Here is a 16,680-nt window from a genome sequence, read left to right on the forward strand (position 1 = left end):
CTGCATTGGTGCCCGTGAGGTTTGCTGGAATTTCACAACCCTCGGCTACTGTAGCAGAAATATTGTAGCAAAAACACTATAGCAAAACACTGTAGTTGAACACTGTAGCACCGACACCTTTTCTGGGCGACACGGCAGTGAGCTTCACAGGCTCCATGCACCAGCATGGAGCCCGTATGGACCTAACGGGGTACAAATTGGACTGAATTTCTAGGGCAAAAGGGGGGAGGTGTTTGGAGAAAGCTTTTGGGGGAGTTCTTGGAGCCAACTTCCACCAGTTCAGAGAAGGCAAGATCACACGTTTTGGAGAAGGGGAATCAAAGGGAGAAGCTTGGTTTGGCTAGATCTTCATCGATCTCTTCTTTGGGAGTTTGTAGACAACAAGGGAAGCCGCCCCAATCGCGGCGTCCGTGGAAGACTTCCACCTCACTTGGCTTGTCATCTCACTTCTATTGTTTGATGGAGTTTTCTTATGCCATTTGTAGTTGTTTTCATGGACCTATTGTTTGTATTTGTTTGCATGGACGAGTAGACCCCAAGGTCACCGGATGCCGGTAAACCTTGTGGTGAACTTGTGTATTTGGATGATCTAATTTTGTCTATTGCAATTGTTGTGTGTTTGTGATTCATTCTTGGTGCATTTGATGTGTTTCTTACATGAGAACTCTGTAAACCAACTCCTAGGTTGTACTTGGTAGCTTGACCATCGCCCTTGTACTAGACACACCAAGTTTGGAAGGGATTCATGTACGAATATGCCTTGACCATCGGGTATTTTGTACCCCTCCAATATTAGGGCTAGACCAAGTTCTATTCCGGCTCTAATTAGTGATTTTGCCCTTTGTTAATGCAATCGTAAGAGGATTTGATCGGAAGAAATTCCATATCAATACTTATACCGGATTATTGGTCAATTACCGTGACCATCGGGTGGATCTAATTTAGGAAATCTCTAGGTCCAAACCCTCAATTGCATGACATTCTTAGCATCCTTTACACTTTAGTAGCCCCTAGGGAATCTGCATCCGTGACCACTTCTTTCCCTTAATTTTATACCCTTACCTTGTTTTAGACTCCACTTGTAGCTCTTTCACTTTAATTAATAGATTAGGGAAACCCTTCGAATCTTCCGGCTAGACAATACGCGAAGAGGAAAGTAAGGGTAGATCCTTGGGCCCAGGGAATACGACCCTCTCCTGCTCACACGAGAGGTATTACTTGACGATTCCGTACACTTGCGGATCGTGCATCAAGAATCAAGGGCAAATTGCAAATTCTCTATCAGAGAGACCACAAGGAAGATTGCTGAGTAATACTGAGACCAATCCTAGAGGGCATGTGAAGGCGATCACTTTGAGAAGTGGTCGTGAGATTGAGGGTAAGCTTCCGAGTGAGAAGTCCAATATAGAAACACCCAAGGTCATAAAGGTTGAGGAGGGAGTATGCAAAGAGATGGAGGTGGTACCCCCACCTTTTAGGCCAAGAATCTCTTATCCCTCTAGATTGAAAGAATGACCAAGGAGATGAATAGTGCAAGAAGTTCCTAGGTTTGTTTAAGAAAGTCCACATCAACATTCCCTTTGTTAAGGCATTGTCCCAAATGCCTAAGTATGCAAAATTCTTGAAGGACTTGTTGACCAACAAGCAAAAGTTGGAGGAGAGTGCTTCAGTGATCTTAGATGCCTCTTGTTTGGCACTTTTGCAAAAGGATATGCAGAACAAGAAGAAAGACCGGGGAAGCTTTATCATACCGCGCAACATTAGCAATTTGGGTAAAGAAATGGCATTGGCGGATTCAGGGGCTAGTATCAACGTCATGCCGTATACTTTTTTCAGAAGCTAGGCTTGGGAGAGCCTAGGCCTACTCGGATGACATTACAATTGGTGGACCGAACGGTGAGACATCCGAGGGGCATCATTGAGGACGTGCTTATCAAGGTGGACAAGTGCATTTTTCCTGTAGACTTTGTAGTCTTGGACGTCGATGAGGATGCGGATGTACCTTTGATACTTGGAAGGCCATTCTTGCGCACGTCCAAGGCATTAATCGTCATAGACGGTGGGGAGTTGACAATGAGGGTTGGAGATGATAAGCTCACATACCACCTCGCCAAAGCCAAGCAACATTCTCTTGACTTTGATGATACTCTTTACTTCATTGACACTACTGATGAGATTATTGATGAATATATGCAGGAAATGTTCAATCCGGACCCGTACGAGGGTTTGTTCGACCAAGAGGTGGACAACGAGGAAGTAATGATGCTTGGTTCAACGGAAGAAGTACCATCTACTCCGGGGATCATGAAGAAGATGCTTCAGAAGATGAAGATGGCGAGGCAGCGCTACCTAAAACACCCCAAGGCTGTTAGGGAGGTGCATGAACTAAACAAGTTGGATGAACCACAGCTAGGTGGTACCAGGCCCGATAATTCCCCCTCTACCTTCAAGAGACTTTGCTCATCATGCTTTCAAGCTATGGGTAAGAGGGCAACCTTCATCTATGAACTCCCGTGAGGTAAGGCAAGGTACCTCAAGCTTAGTGACGTTAAACAGTGATTCTTGGGAGGCAACCCAAGTGTTTACTATTTTCTTAGTTTTTAGTATAGTGTTTGCATGAATAAAGTGTTGAGTGTCGGTGTCTTAATTTTTAGTTGCTTTTGCTGTGATTTTATTTTGGTTTCTTAATGTCATCGTGTGTTTTTATGTGGATTTGGCAAAGGTTTGGTCTCTCGAGCTAGTTTCTCATGATTTTCACTGGATTATTTTGCATACATGTTAAGAAATTTTCTACAGAGCCTACAGAGTTTTCTAAGTCAACTAGGGAAACGCACGGGCATGTGGAAATTCCGCACGCCCCTGGATTTGCATTGTGAGCTCCTCCGGAGAAGACACAAGGGCGTTGACTCGCCCCTGTGAGCATCCTTGTGACTTCCGCACACCCGTGGGAAATTTCCGCACGGGGGTGCATCTTCCTGCAGAGACTTAAGCAATTTTTCCCGAGAGCACATAGGGGTGTTGACAAGGATCCCCTTGCTTATATCCCGCAAGTGCACGGGCTTGTCGAAGTAATAATCCCGGGTGAACGGGGTCGAATCTACAGGGAGTAGGGAGTGAAAATACTTAATTTGATTCTTAGCTATGTGGAATATCAATAGTGATAAGTGTGAAATTGATTCAATTCTCAACAATAAAAACAACAAGTGAAAGAGCAAAAGTAAGAAGAGGGTAAGGCAATCGATAAAGAATGGGGTACTCGGATAATGCTTCACATAGGATGATCATTTCAAGTGCAAGAACTCTCTATTATGCTTCCTAATCAATGGAATGGTGAGTCATGGAAATCCTTACATACATAGTCCCAAATCTAAGGTCAACTATGCCTAACTCTATACATGTCCCGGAAGAGAAATCGAACAATCTCAACACCTCACACTCGCATAGAGTTGCAACGAGCTCTAGGGATTCCAAGTGATAAATCTCTTCCTAAATATAGACCTACCCCTTTGGTCCAGATGGAAGGTCCCTAGCCACAATTAAGCCCTAGATACTAAGATCCTCTCAACGCTTCACTCCATTGCACGCGCAACTAGGCCCCAGCGGAGGTTCATCCCTTAGACCATTCACTCCATTATGGCTGCAAAGAACTCGAGGAACGGAGGTAGAATCTATCACGTCAGAGGGGAAAGGGGACGCTCCTGTACCTCTCGACTCACCCTCTCAACCCTCTCTAACCTAGCTTTGTCTAACGCTAGTGGTGTGTCACTCACTCACAAGGTTACCAACAAGAACTCTCAACCCTAGTGTCACTCTAGGGTAAATGTTCATACAATCAAGCATTCAAGGTTAGAACTCATAATAAACATCAATTTATTGAAAGCATAATAAAGAAGTTCAATGAAACGAATACATCCTAGGGTTCACAATCATCCAAGTACCCACTAGGGGTTTAGCTCTCCATGGAGCTTAATACAATCAAAGAAACTGAATGTAAAAGCAATGAATCCATAAAGAAACCCCCTCGATGATCGTGTCGATGGTCTTGTGGAGAGTCCTCTACTCGTCGTCCAAAGATTCCTTCGTCCGGTATAGGATACGCCTCGATCGAAGCTCCCCTACCAACCTTCTTCCTAATGGAATCACGATGTCGGAGCCGTAGAACTTCCCCAAAACCTTGGCCAATACCCCTCGAAACCCTAGCCAAAGTCCTCTCACAAGTTGGGGAAAAGATGGAGAAAAGAATACCAAAATCGGGGCTGAAATCGGCTTTAAATAGGGCTGGAATCGGGCGACTCCACGGGCGTGTATGGAACAAGCGCCCGTGCGGAATTTCCACACGGCCGTGGATAATTTTCACACGCCCGTGTGGATTCTCTATTTCTGCGATTTTCGGCCGGCTGTGAACAGTAATTGATATATTGATTTTCTACAGGGATTTGCTACAGTACCTGCTACAATACTATGCCAAAAATACTCCCGAATCCACTTTTCATCGAGGTAACATAAACGGGCACACGTTTATGCCATGGATCGCTTTGCTTCTTCAATGACGGATAAGATGATGGAGATCTTGTTTTATGTGCATAAGTCGGAATGCTTGAGTGTGACTGCCCTTGTGCCCCTCCAAATGGTTGTGTAAACTCAAATACGGTGAGGTTGGCACACACTCTAGCATCTCGCACCCGACTTATATCTTCGCGTTTGAACTTTAGCAAGATTTCGTCCAAAATCGGTACATTGTGATCCACATTGGCTTCTTTCCTTCATAATTGGTTTCACAACCCTACATGCAAGAAAGTAACATAAAAACACACATATTAGTGTAAAAACCTGAGGAAAGTAATGCTCAACATAAGGTAATAATGCTTCGCATTCATATCGCACAAGCACTTATCAGGCGTGGACTCACCCTTGTGGGTGATCTTGTGATAAATGCACGGGCGTGGGTAATTACCACACGCCTGTTTGGATCTCAGCAGCCCAGCTCTCCTCCATACCGAGAAGACACAAGGCGTCTGATCGCCCGTATGAGTTGGACCCATGAATGTCCACGCCCGTGTGGAATTTTTGCACGGGCATGCGAAACACTTAGTGATTCTTCTCGGTTAGACAGAGAAGCCACAGGGCCGTGCGTCTGCTCTTGTGGGTCGGGTGTATGGGCGTGGATATTTTTTGCACGCCCATGTGGTTGTATTCAGAGACAAAGGAGTGTTTTCCAGAGAGTGCACATGGGCGTCTGTCTGCCCCTGTAGCTCTCTCCCTTGGAGGCACACATGCATGGGTAATTTTCACACATCCATGCAGATGAACAGAATGTCAAGAGGTGCGAATTCTTTTTAAAGCCTCATCATTTCTCTTCATTTTTACAATCCTTATTTATCTGAGATCACACGTGCACTCTTCCCCGACTTCATATAACCCATTTGGAGGAATTTTCACTTGGTTTTCTGGCTGAATCAAAGTTTTCAAATTCAACTCGTTGGTAAGCCCTAATTCTTGTTTTTCTACGTCAATTCTTGATTTTAATCGATGAAACTGGTTAATGTTGCTTCGTTTCTACAATTCAAATGGTATTGTGATTGCTTCCCCGCAAATGTACGGGATGGCCAAGTAATACCTCGCGTGAAGACACGAGGATCGTATTCCACGGGGCTAAGGATCTCCTATTACTCCTTCTCGAGCTATTATCTAGCCTAAGATCCCAAGTGATGGATTTTTACTCTACTAAATGTAATTAAAGCTAAAACGAGATTATGACCAAATTAGAGAGAACAAGCAATAAGCAACCAAGAAAATCAATGAGATGCAAAGGCCTATGGATGAGGATCCCCTTGAGAGGTTATCATGCAACATGGATGATGATCTAAAGATGCAAGGGTAAAATGAACCATGAGATTCCAAGATTAGAACAACCACAATTTCTCGGCGATTGAACCCTAATCCCATACGAACATAGATAGGAATTTCATCCAAATCTACATTCCTACGATTGCATTGAGTACGAGGAAATCTCACTTAGGATTAAACCTACTCTTCTTCTGATTAAACCTACATGGAGGGCTACCAAACACCCGATTTCTCTTCGTGATGATACAAGCATCCCCTTTTAATCCATTCATGACCTAATACATGCGAGCAAGTTACATCTACATGCATCATTCATAAAAGAGCTACGGATTTCTCCTTAGTGTAGCACTTAGCATGAAAACAATGGATTAAATCTCAAAATTATCCAAGCATGGAATTAACAAGTTATCATCCAACATACATGATAAAACCCCTGAAGTTTCACCAACACCCGGTGGCCTTGCGGGTCTAGTGTGTCATCATCCCACAACAAGCAATACAAATAAGCAAAACATGAAACAAAAGCATAAATGACACTCCCTAGATGAAATGGTGAAGGAGGAGGTGAAGAATGTGCCGAATGATGCTTTCCCTGCCAAAGGAGTGCCAAATGACGCTTCCTCTAGCCGTGGGTCTCCTTCCTTCAAATCGTGGTAAATCTCCCCTTGAATGATGTTGCCTTCTTGCCTTGAGAGTCTTGGACCTTGGGCTTGAATGATCTTCTAGCTTCCTTTCCCTTCTTCTCCTTCCCAAGGTCGCCCAAAATCTCCCAAGTGATCTCCCCAAAATCGGCCAAGAAAAGGTCCAGCCAAAAGTCCCCTTTTTTTGCCCTAAAAGTTGGTATTTATACCCCCCGAGGCATACGGGTCGTATGGGGGTCGTATGGCACAAAAAACCTTAGATCCGCGATCCATACGGGGTGCATACGGCCCCCATACTTGGTAGTATGGAAATCTGGGCAGACACTCCAAAACAATCCGCTGCTACAGTGCATACGGCCCCCATACTGGGTAGTATGGGGGTAGTATGAAATCCTGTTTTCTTCTCTTTTCGCCCAAATGATATCTTCTTGATCTCCATGGCTTCCTTATGCCCTACAAAGCAAATAATAGACGATTAAGCGCAAAACGGGCATTAAACCTCACAAAATACATGCAAAGTGAATACGATATATACATGAAAACATCTACATTTAGACACTTATCATATTGCATGCTTAAAACAAAGTAAGAAACAATTAAATGGTGACTTATTAGATTTTTGAAGCTCGACCGTGTGGTTTTCACGCCCTGTGGTTCCACACGGCCGTGTGGTAATTCCACACGACTATGTGGATTTTTGCAGCATTAGTCGTTTGAGCTAATTTGAATGATTTCTTTTGTAATTCTTGCAGATATGGCACGTAGGACTAAGATCGCGGCCGGTAAATATCCCAGGGAGCAGTACCCAACGATAGAACACACTGAGTTCGCTATTCCCGAACATCAGGCTCGTTTTGAGCATGTGTCGAGTCTTCGGTTCTCATAGACTCGATTCTTGGACATGAGCATATTGCGAGACATATAGCAGGGAGGAGAGTTAGCAGATGAGGTAGAGGACTTGGTGTTGGTTGGAGGGTGGAGATGATTATTGGAGATCAGAGAGCCTACTATCTGTACACTTACACTCGAGGTGTTATCCGTATTTGAGTTCGATCGTTCTTATGATAGATTTGACATGGACGATGCTATACAGTTCAGAGTACTGGGGGATCACTATAGCATGAGTGTAATACAGTTTTCGATCAGACTGGGGTTGTATGAGGCAGCATTCACAAACACTAAGGAGTATGCTTAGTTACCGACAGATTATCCGAGCGCCTTGACCTCGTATAGGGCATATGGAGTGCTATGCGGTCAGGATCATCATGAGCCAGGGTTGTCCAAGGCCACGTGCCTTGCTTGACCTGCGTATCGATATTTGTATGCCGTTATGAGTAGGTCAGTGAACGGCCGTGGTGACAGTACTGGTATTCTAAGCAGGTAGGAGCACACCGATCCATTTGGGACATATCATCGCAGAGTATTTATGACATCAGGAGTAGTACGCTAGATTAGGAGTGATCTTCATGGGTCCCTACATCATGAGATTGATTATGGGTATGGGTCTTTTGATAATGATTCGGGGGATCGAGAAGGTGAGCATACCTGCTCCATTGGGCATAGAGACATTGAGACTGATAGGGGAAAATGAAGTTTACCGTAGCAAATCGGTGAAGGAAACTTAATGCAAATGCCGGCAAAACACTTTTAAATCTCCAAGGAGTTGAAAAAATTAGTTTTTGTGCTCAAAAGTTCAGATTCTTGAAGATGGAGAAGTGGGAGAAGATGGGTGTAAGTGGTGAAGATAATGAAAAGTGACCCCTCATACTCTTATAAGCCACATGGGGGTGTGGAAATTCCACAACCACGCGTGGGTACTGTACATGGCCGTGTGGAAATTCCACACGACTGCGTGAGCTGCAAAATTTCTACAGACAGTCCACGCAAGGTTCCAAACTTCAAATTAACACTAATTCTTCAACTATAAACATGAATTACACCTTCAACCATGCCACATACACGAAAATCAATTTAAATCACCAAATTTTTCCATGAAAACTTCAACACCAACAAAAATTCATCAAAGCACCCACTCATGAATTTATTACTACAGAAATGAAAATCTAAACTAGAAAACATTTAAAAAAACAACTTGGGTTGCCTCCCAAGAAGCGCTTGTTTTACGTCACTAAGCTTGACGTACCTCTTCCTTAACTTATGGAGGCTTGAAAAGGGTGTGTTCCTCCCGACTAGACACTGCATAGCTACTTCCTTTAAACCAAGAGTCAACTTGCCGGGATGAAGTATTTGTTGGAGAGTCCAACCATCTTACTTTTGGCCTCCAAGGAAACAATTTGGGTTGGGAATTGTCCAAGCTTAGCACAAGTGGGTCATTGGATGGCTTCAATCTCCTACCCACATCTTCTTCCCTTCCCAAAACCTCTCTCTTGCATTGTAAGAGTTGATCAATCCCAAAGAAAGGTGCTTGTTCCATAACCTTAGGGTTTGCTTCTTCTAATGTATTTTCAACTTGAGAGGAGCATGACACTAGCAAATCCCCTTCAAAAATTTTCTCGCTCACAAGCACAATCTTCATTCACACAATCCAAAAATCTCAAAATTGATATTCAATTTCTTGCTTTTTCATTTTCCTACCTCAATGTACTCAATTTGTCCCAACTTCTTCAATTGTGCTCATGGCCTCATCATGTCCCGGAGACACTTGCCTTGCTTGTTCAAATTCTTCTTTTTTCCTTAGCAAGCATGTCCAAGATCTCTCCTAATTGATGCTCAATGTTTTTTTGATGGAGACATCGTGACAACTTAATGTGGCCTCAATATTTTTGGAAACGGGCATCGGTTGCTTCAATAAATCTTGGTAACACTCTTTCCAACTCAAGTACATCTTCTTCAACTTTCTCATCCCATTGAAGTTCTTGTTGAGGTGCTTCCCATTGTTGTCCATCAATATCCCATAAGAGGTTTGGGTAGCTCCTTTTGATTTGGATGATAGTTGATGCGATATGGATTGTGTTGTTGATGAACATTGATAAATTGATCAATTTTTTTCTAGTGAGAACATCAACCTGAAAAATATAATTCTCCAACTCGGATTAATCATCATTCAAGTTCCATGCAAGGAAAAAGTAAATAAGACAAAATAAAAACAAAAATAGAACGGTGGAAGAAGATAGAGTGAAATAGATAAAAAAACAAAATAAAAATCGATGAGAATGATGGAAGAAAAAGAAAGTGTGGAATAGACAAAATAAAGAAAAAGATAAGTGGCTAGAGCAACAAAGTCCTAGCGTTCCTAATATCCTGTTCCCTGGCAACGGCGCCAAAAACTTGACACGTCCGAATATGCGTGTGTAAACCGGAAGTGCACGGGTGTCGAAGTAATAATTACCCCGGTGAGTGGGTAGTCGAATCCATAGGGAACAGGGCTACTAGTACTAACTTCTTCTCTGCTTTCTAACCTAATGATAAATGAAACGGTGTGGTGATCTAATGTGCGAAGAGATGAACACCGGAGACAAATATGCAAGGGTAAAATGGAAGGAGAATCTCAATCAGTAAAAGTGGGGTATTCGGGCAATGCTCCCCCTAGGATTCAGGTATTAGGTACCGGATAAGCAAAGTGTTTCTATGATGAGTAAGTTAAGTCGTGGAAATCCAAACATAATCGGGTCTATCTCTAGATCACCGATACTAGTCCCCCTACGAGGTCCCGTGGAGAAATCGCTCAATCTCAACACCTCACACCACATATGACCGCAAAGCACTCTAGGGATTCCAAACGTGTATCCAATTCCTAAAGATTGATCCAACCCTAATTCCCCGGCGAAGGATCCTAACCCCCTACAAGGTCCCGGTGGAGAAATCGAGCAATCTCACGCCTCCCACCAAATATGGTTGCATAGAGCTTAGGGAATGGAGATAGAATACACCAATCGGAGGGGAAAGGGGACACTTCACTATCTCATGACTCACCCTCTCAACCCTCTTCAATCTTGAGGTTCTAACCCTAATGGAGATCTCTCTCCCACCAAGGCAACAAATCATGCAAACCAAATAACCATAAGATCAATAAGGCAAAGCAAGCATTAAACAAACAAGAATGAAACTTAATCAAACTCGGATTAAATAGAAACACAAAGCAAATCCACAAAAAGATGAGAATCCTAGGGTTCACAAGCCCAAATACCCTCTAGGGTTTTAGCCCTCCATGGAGCAACATACAAAAACACACCATCAATGAATGAAAAGTACATTAAAACCATAGAAATAAACCCCTTATATATGAACCGATGGCCTTGATGGAGAGCTTCGACGCCTTGAAGGACCCACTCCGAAGCTAGGTTCACCGGTGGCTTCCTTGATGCTATGACGGAGGAGGAATCGATCAAAGTTGGTGACGAAGCGCCTCCAAAGCCGCAAAAGACCTCCTCTCCAAAACCCCTAGCCGCCTCACCCCTCAAGAGCCGCACAAAAAGATGAGAAAGAATAGGGCAAAACGGCTATTTATAGGCCTTAGATCGCGCTCGTCACGTGCCCTCACGCGCCTGCGTGGATTTTTCCACGCCCGCTGGGTCGCAAGAATTTCCACGCCGGGCAGTGAACGTGAATTTTTTTTGCTACAAGCATCGCTACGTGAAGTTGCTACGTGAAAGATTGCTACAAGATTTTTCACGAAAACGCGATCCAAACACTCTTCTTAAAGGCCACATGTCCCGGGCACACGTCCCATGTGGTAGGCTATAAAACTTTTTCTTCATCGACGTATCTTTGAGAGGTCTTGCAATCTTCACAAAGAGAAGGAAACATGAAGATGTGGCTGCCTTTGTGCCCTTCCAACTAGTGAAATTGACTTGAATCTTCTTGGAAGTTGGCACACATCTCCACGTTTATGAACTCCTCTCGTGTCTTGGTCCTTGAATTGAACAAGAACTCCCCAACATTGTGTCTTTATAGCCCATCTTTTGCTTCCTTTTTACTCTTCAAGGCATTCACAACCTATATGCATAAAAAGAACACCAAATACACAATATGAGACATAAACCACAGTAAAAATGATGCTCAATACATGTAAAACATATATAAAAATATGTCTACTTAAGCACTTATCAGGCGCCATCAAGAAACTGTGTAGTCCTTGGATTCAACCCATTAAAAAATGTATGAATGATTATCAATTCGTGGAACCATGTTAAGGACACATCTGCAAGAGATCCTTGAACCGTTCCCATGTCTCAAACAATGATTGTAGCTCAATCTGAACAAATGAGGAGATCTCATTTTGAAGCTTCGTTGATTTTCCAGGAGGGAAATTCCTTGCAAGGAAAGCTTCTACCATTTTATCCCATGTTGTGATGGAAGCTATTGGCAATGAGTGGAGCCACTGTTTGGCTTTTCCTTTCAATGAGAATGGGAAAGCCCTAAAGCTGTTGCATCATCTGAAACCCCATTAATTTTTAGCATGTGGCACACTTTAAGAAAGTTGTCAATATGGTTGTTTGGTTCCTACATCAACTAATCCATTAAGTTGTGCGGCCTGCTGAACCATCTGAAAAAACCCAGCTTTAACTCAAAATTTTGGGTTGCAACTAGTGGCCAAATAATGCTTGACTGTGTCCCATGAACTGTAGGTGGGGAAAAATCTGAAAGTGTTCTCTGATGTCCCCCTTGTTCTGCCATATTTTCAAATTCTTCAACTTCAATTTCAACTGGAAAATTATGTTCTTATATAGGTTCCTTGCCCCTTCTATGGAAATTTACACTCAATTCTACGATCTTCTTCAACCAATGTTGGCGGATTCCTTCAGGTAATAACCTATAGCTGAAATCAATAAAAGAAAAATGAAAACGGCGAAAGAAGAAATATGAAGTAGAAAAGAAATGAAAAGGTGAATAACTAAAGAAAAAAGTCCAAGTGTTCCTAATATCCCATTCCCCGGCAACGGCACCAGAAACTTAACACACCTCTTGCATGTGTGCACCGCAAGTGTACAGGTGTCAAAGAAATAAAGTACCCAATGAGTTGGCTAGTCGAATCCATAGTGAACGGAAGTATTAGTAATAATTACTTCTAAGTTATCTAGTGAAAATGAAGAATATGATGAAATGAACTTAATAACGAGAAGTATGAATGTCACAAGCAAACACAAAAGAGTAAAAATGAGGGAAGTGTCAATCAATAAAGATGAGGTACCTAGGCAATGCTCCTCCTAGGATCTAATATGAAGTGTAAGATTTACAAGTGTGTCTAAACCGAGTTAATCAAGTTGATGAAATCCAAGAATAACTGGTACCTGTGTCCAGATCACCAATCTTATTCCCCCAACGAAGAACCAGTGGAGAAATCGTTTAATCTTAACACCTCATGACACACCAATCTGTGTGCATGTGCTGCAAGTGCATGGGTGTCGAATTAATAAAGTACCCAATGGGTCAGATAGTCGAATCTACAAGGAAATGAAGTATTAGTAATAACCTTTTCTCAGTTATCTAGTCAATAAAGATAAAATAAAGGAAGAAATATAAATCTCGCAAGAAGCAAAGGGAAAATAAAATAAGGTAAGTCTCAATCAATAAAGATGAGGTACCCGGGCAATGATCCCCCTAGGATCTAACATGAAGCGCAAGATTTACTTAATATTACTGAACCGAGCTAAATGAGTCGAGGTAATCCAAGAATAATTGATCCCTACCTCTAGGCCAGTGATACTAGTTCCCTACGAGGTCCTTGTGGAAAAATCACTCAATCTCGTACCTAACACCACAAATGACCCCAATGGACTATAGGGATTCCTAAGAGTACAATGATTCCTAAAGATAGATCTAACCCTACTTCTAGGTGAAAGATCCCTAACCTCTATAAAGTCTTGGTGGAGAAATCTCTCAATCTCACGCCTCACACCAAATATGGTTGCATAAAGCTTAAGGATATGGAGATAGGAAGCACTCATCGGAGGGGAAATGGGACACTCCACTATCTAATGACTCACCCTCTCAACCTCTTCAATCTTGGAGTTCTAACACTAATGGAGACCTCTCTCTTACCAAGGCAAAATATCATTCAAAACAAATCAATCATAAGGATTAATATGACATGCAAGCAATGAGAAAACAAGATTTAAACTCAATTAAACTCAGATTTAATAAAAGACATAAAGTAAATCAATACAAGATATGATCCTAGGGTTCATATGCCCAAATATCTACTGGGGTTTAGCCTTCCATGGGGCTGATTACAAAGCAAAAAAATAACATAATGAAAATCAATAAAAACCATTGAATAAAACCCCCTTGAATTCGTGATGATGGCTGACACACCCCTTGCATGTGTGTACCGCAAGTGCACGGGTTGTCGAAGTAATAAAATAACCCGATAAGTGGGTAGTCGAATCCACAAGGAATAGTTGTTCTGAAACAAGAAGTATTGCTATTTTGCTAAAGTGAAAACCAATTTGTGAATTGATTTAAGATATTAATTCAAAGAAAAGTGGAAAAGAAAACAGAACAAGAAAGAGTAATCGAATAGGATGATCAATGGTAAAATGGGGTACCCGGACAATGCTCACCCTAGGACTAATGGTTCAAGTGCAAGACTAATATTATGCCTCCTAATTAAAGTCTAATAAGTCATGGAAATCCAAAGATACATGGTCCGAAACCTAAGGTCAACCACGACTAGCACTCTACACTATGCCCCAGCGGAAAAGAGTACTCTCAATACCTCATACTCTGTGGAACTGCTTGAGGTTCTAGGGACTCCAAGTGATAACCCCTATTCCCTAATTTAGATCTAACCCTTTGGTCCAGGCAAAAGACCCCTAATCACGATTAAGCCCCAACACTAAGGATTACTCAACACTTCACACTATTACTCACGCAAGTAAGCCCCAATGGAGTTTGTCTTTTACCACTTCACTCTATCATGATCACAAAGAATTCTTGGAACATGGAGGTAGGATAAATTATGTCGGAAGGGAAAGGTGATGTTTCGCTACCTCTCGACTAACCCTCTTAACCCTCTTCAACCTCCTTAAGTCTAACCCTAGTGAAGTTAGCACCCCTTCCAAGGATTACCTACATAGATTCTTAACCTTATTGTCACTTGATAAACGTCTAAAAGTATGTATTTTGCATGCATTTGTTATGTATTATTCTTTATATTTATTTGTTGAATCGATGCCCTTTTGGTTTAAATTGAGTTATTTTTACATTTCAGGCCCATTAGAAGCCCTGGGGGCTCGGCGACGCGATTGGGGCTGAATTCGGCAACAAAATGGTGTTTCCGGGCCGGATCACTGTAGTACAGCACTGCAGCAGTGTTACTGTAACAGTTTCACTGTAGCTCATCGCGGGCTTCTCAGCAGAAAACTAAAATTCCCGAGGGGTTGGCATACGGCCGGTATACTGACCCGTTTACGGATCGGGATCTTTGCATATATAAGGCTTGTTAGGGCATCATTTGAGTGACTTTTGGCCACCACTCTCCACCATCATCCTTTAGAGCTTCAAGGCTGTGGGAGAAGGCAGATCTGTGGGGCAAATCGAAGGGAGAAGAAGGTTACACTCAAGGAAAACGATCTAGGAGCTCGCCGGCGCGGATCCGACAAGTTCTCATCACCACCTTTTAGTCTTCATCTTAGGGGAGTTTGTTATGAACTTTTCTTTGTATCTCTTATCTTCTACACTTGCTCCTTTGTTGATGACGAACTAGACTCCCAAGGTCACCGGGTATCCGGTGAACCTTGGGATGAACTTGCTTGTATAGATGCTTTGATTTACATTTATGGCATTTGTGTGGTTTGTGATCCTTGTTTGGTGCTTTTGAATGCTTGGGTATGCATGAGAACTCTGTATATCCATACTTAGACAATACTAGGTTGCATGATCATTGCCCTAGTGTTAGACTCACCAAGCTTGGAAGGGATATATGTATGAATACACCATGACCATTGGGTATTTCATACCCCTCCAATTATTAGGGCTATACCTAGGTTGAGTTTCGTCCCTAATTTGAGATCCCCCTAATTGTAATGCGATCGTAGGAGGATTTGGTGGGAAGAGATTCCGAGCCAATACTCTTATTGGATTAGGGATTACCGTCGTGACCATCGGGGTGATCTATTTTTGGATGTCTCTTGGTCCAACCACTGTTGCCTTTGTAATTCTAGCATCCATCTAGCTTTAGTAGTTCCGAGGGGATCCTCGCCCGGGGACCTCGCACTTCCATTGTTACTTGCTTCCTTAGTATGTTTATGTGGTGAGCCTTAGTCCTTGTGTTTATAGTTTTCTCTTTGTTATTTTCCTTATCTTGTTTTAGTCCTATATTTGGTAGACTAGACAATGTCATCTAGGGGGGAGTAATAGCAGCTCTTGGGACCTAGGGAATACGACCCCTGGGTCACACACAGGGTATTACTTGATGACCCGTGCACTTGCGGACTTCACCATCACTCTAAGGGAAAATCATAATGATAAGCATGCAAGATTGAAATTCAATTAAAACATCAATTAAAGAAAAAAAATAAAAGTCAATGAAACAAAATCATCCTAGGGTTTACAAGTCCAAGCACCCACTAGGGGTTTAACTGAACATGGAGTAATACATAGTTAAAGATAAAATCAAAAATAAGTGCCAGCAATCCATATAGATAAACCCCTTGTCATCCATGTTGATGGTCTTGAGGAGCTGCCTCGACTTCTCCAAAGACTCCTTCCTCAAGCCTTGGGCACACTCCGCTGATTCAAGGCCATTGGAAGCTCCCCTAATAACTCTCCTCCAAAAAAAATTGATGTCAAATGCCATAGAACCGCTCAAAAACCCCAGCAAAAACCTCTCGAAACCCTAGCCGCGCTCTCCCCAAAAGATAGGTAAAAGGTAGGAAGAAGATCCCTAAAATAAACTCTCCAAGCGGTATTTAAAGGGCTGAAATTGGGCATCCATACGCCCCTCCGTAAATTCCACATAGGCATGTGGATTTCCAGGTTTACATTTCTTGTGCACTATAAATAGTAACTGCTACAATAATTTTACTGCAGTAAACTTCTACAGTACTTTTTCTATAGTCTCCCAACTTTAATTTCTTCATTAGGGCTCTGTGATTGGGCACACGTCGATGCAGTAAATCATATCATAGCTTCTCCTTCAAACACATTGACGAAGCTCTTAACAATGTTGCATAAGTCGAAACATATGAGTGGGACTATCTTTGTGCCTCTCCAATTTGTGTATTCACTT

At 42.4% G+C, this 16,680-nt stretch overlaps 1 non-coding gene across 1 annotated transcript; it reads left to right on the plus strand.

The window, feature by feature from the left end:
- The first annotated feature begins 11,629 nt into the window (after positions 1-11,629).
- On the plus strand, positions 11,630-11,736 carry LOC120253646. The gene has a single exon (XR_005534356.1). It is a non-coding gene; the product is annotated as a small nucleolar RNA R71 (small nucleolar RNA).
- The last annotated feature ends 4,944 nt before the right edge of the window (positions 11,737-16,680 follow it).

The sequence above is a fragment of the Dioscorea cayenensis genome, unplaced genomic scaffold, assembly GCF_009730915.1.
Source record: "Dioscorea cayenensis subsp. rotundata cultivar TDr96_F1 unplaced genomic scaffold, TDr96_F1_v2_PseudoChromosome.rev07_lg8_w22 25.fasta BLBR01000146.1, whole genome shotgun sequence".
Lineage (NCBI taxonomy): Eukaryota > Viridiplantae > Streptophyta > Magnoliopsida > Dioscoreales > Dioscoreaceae > Dioscorea > Dioscorea cayenensis.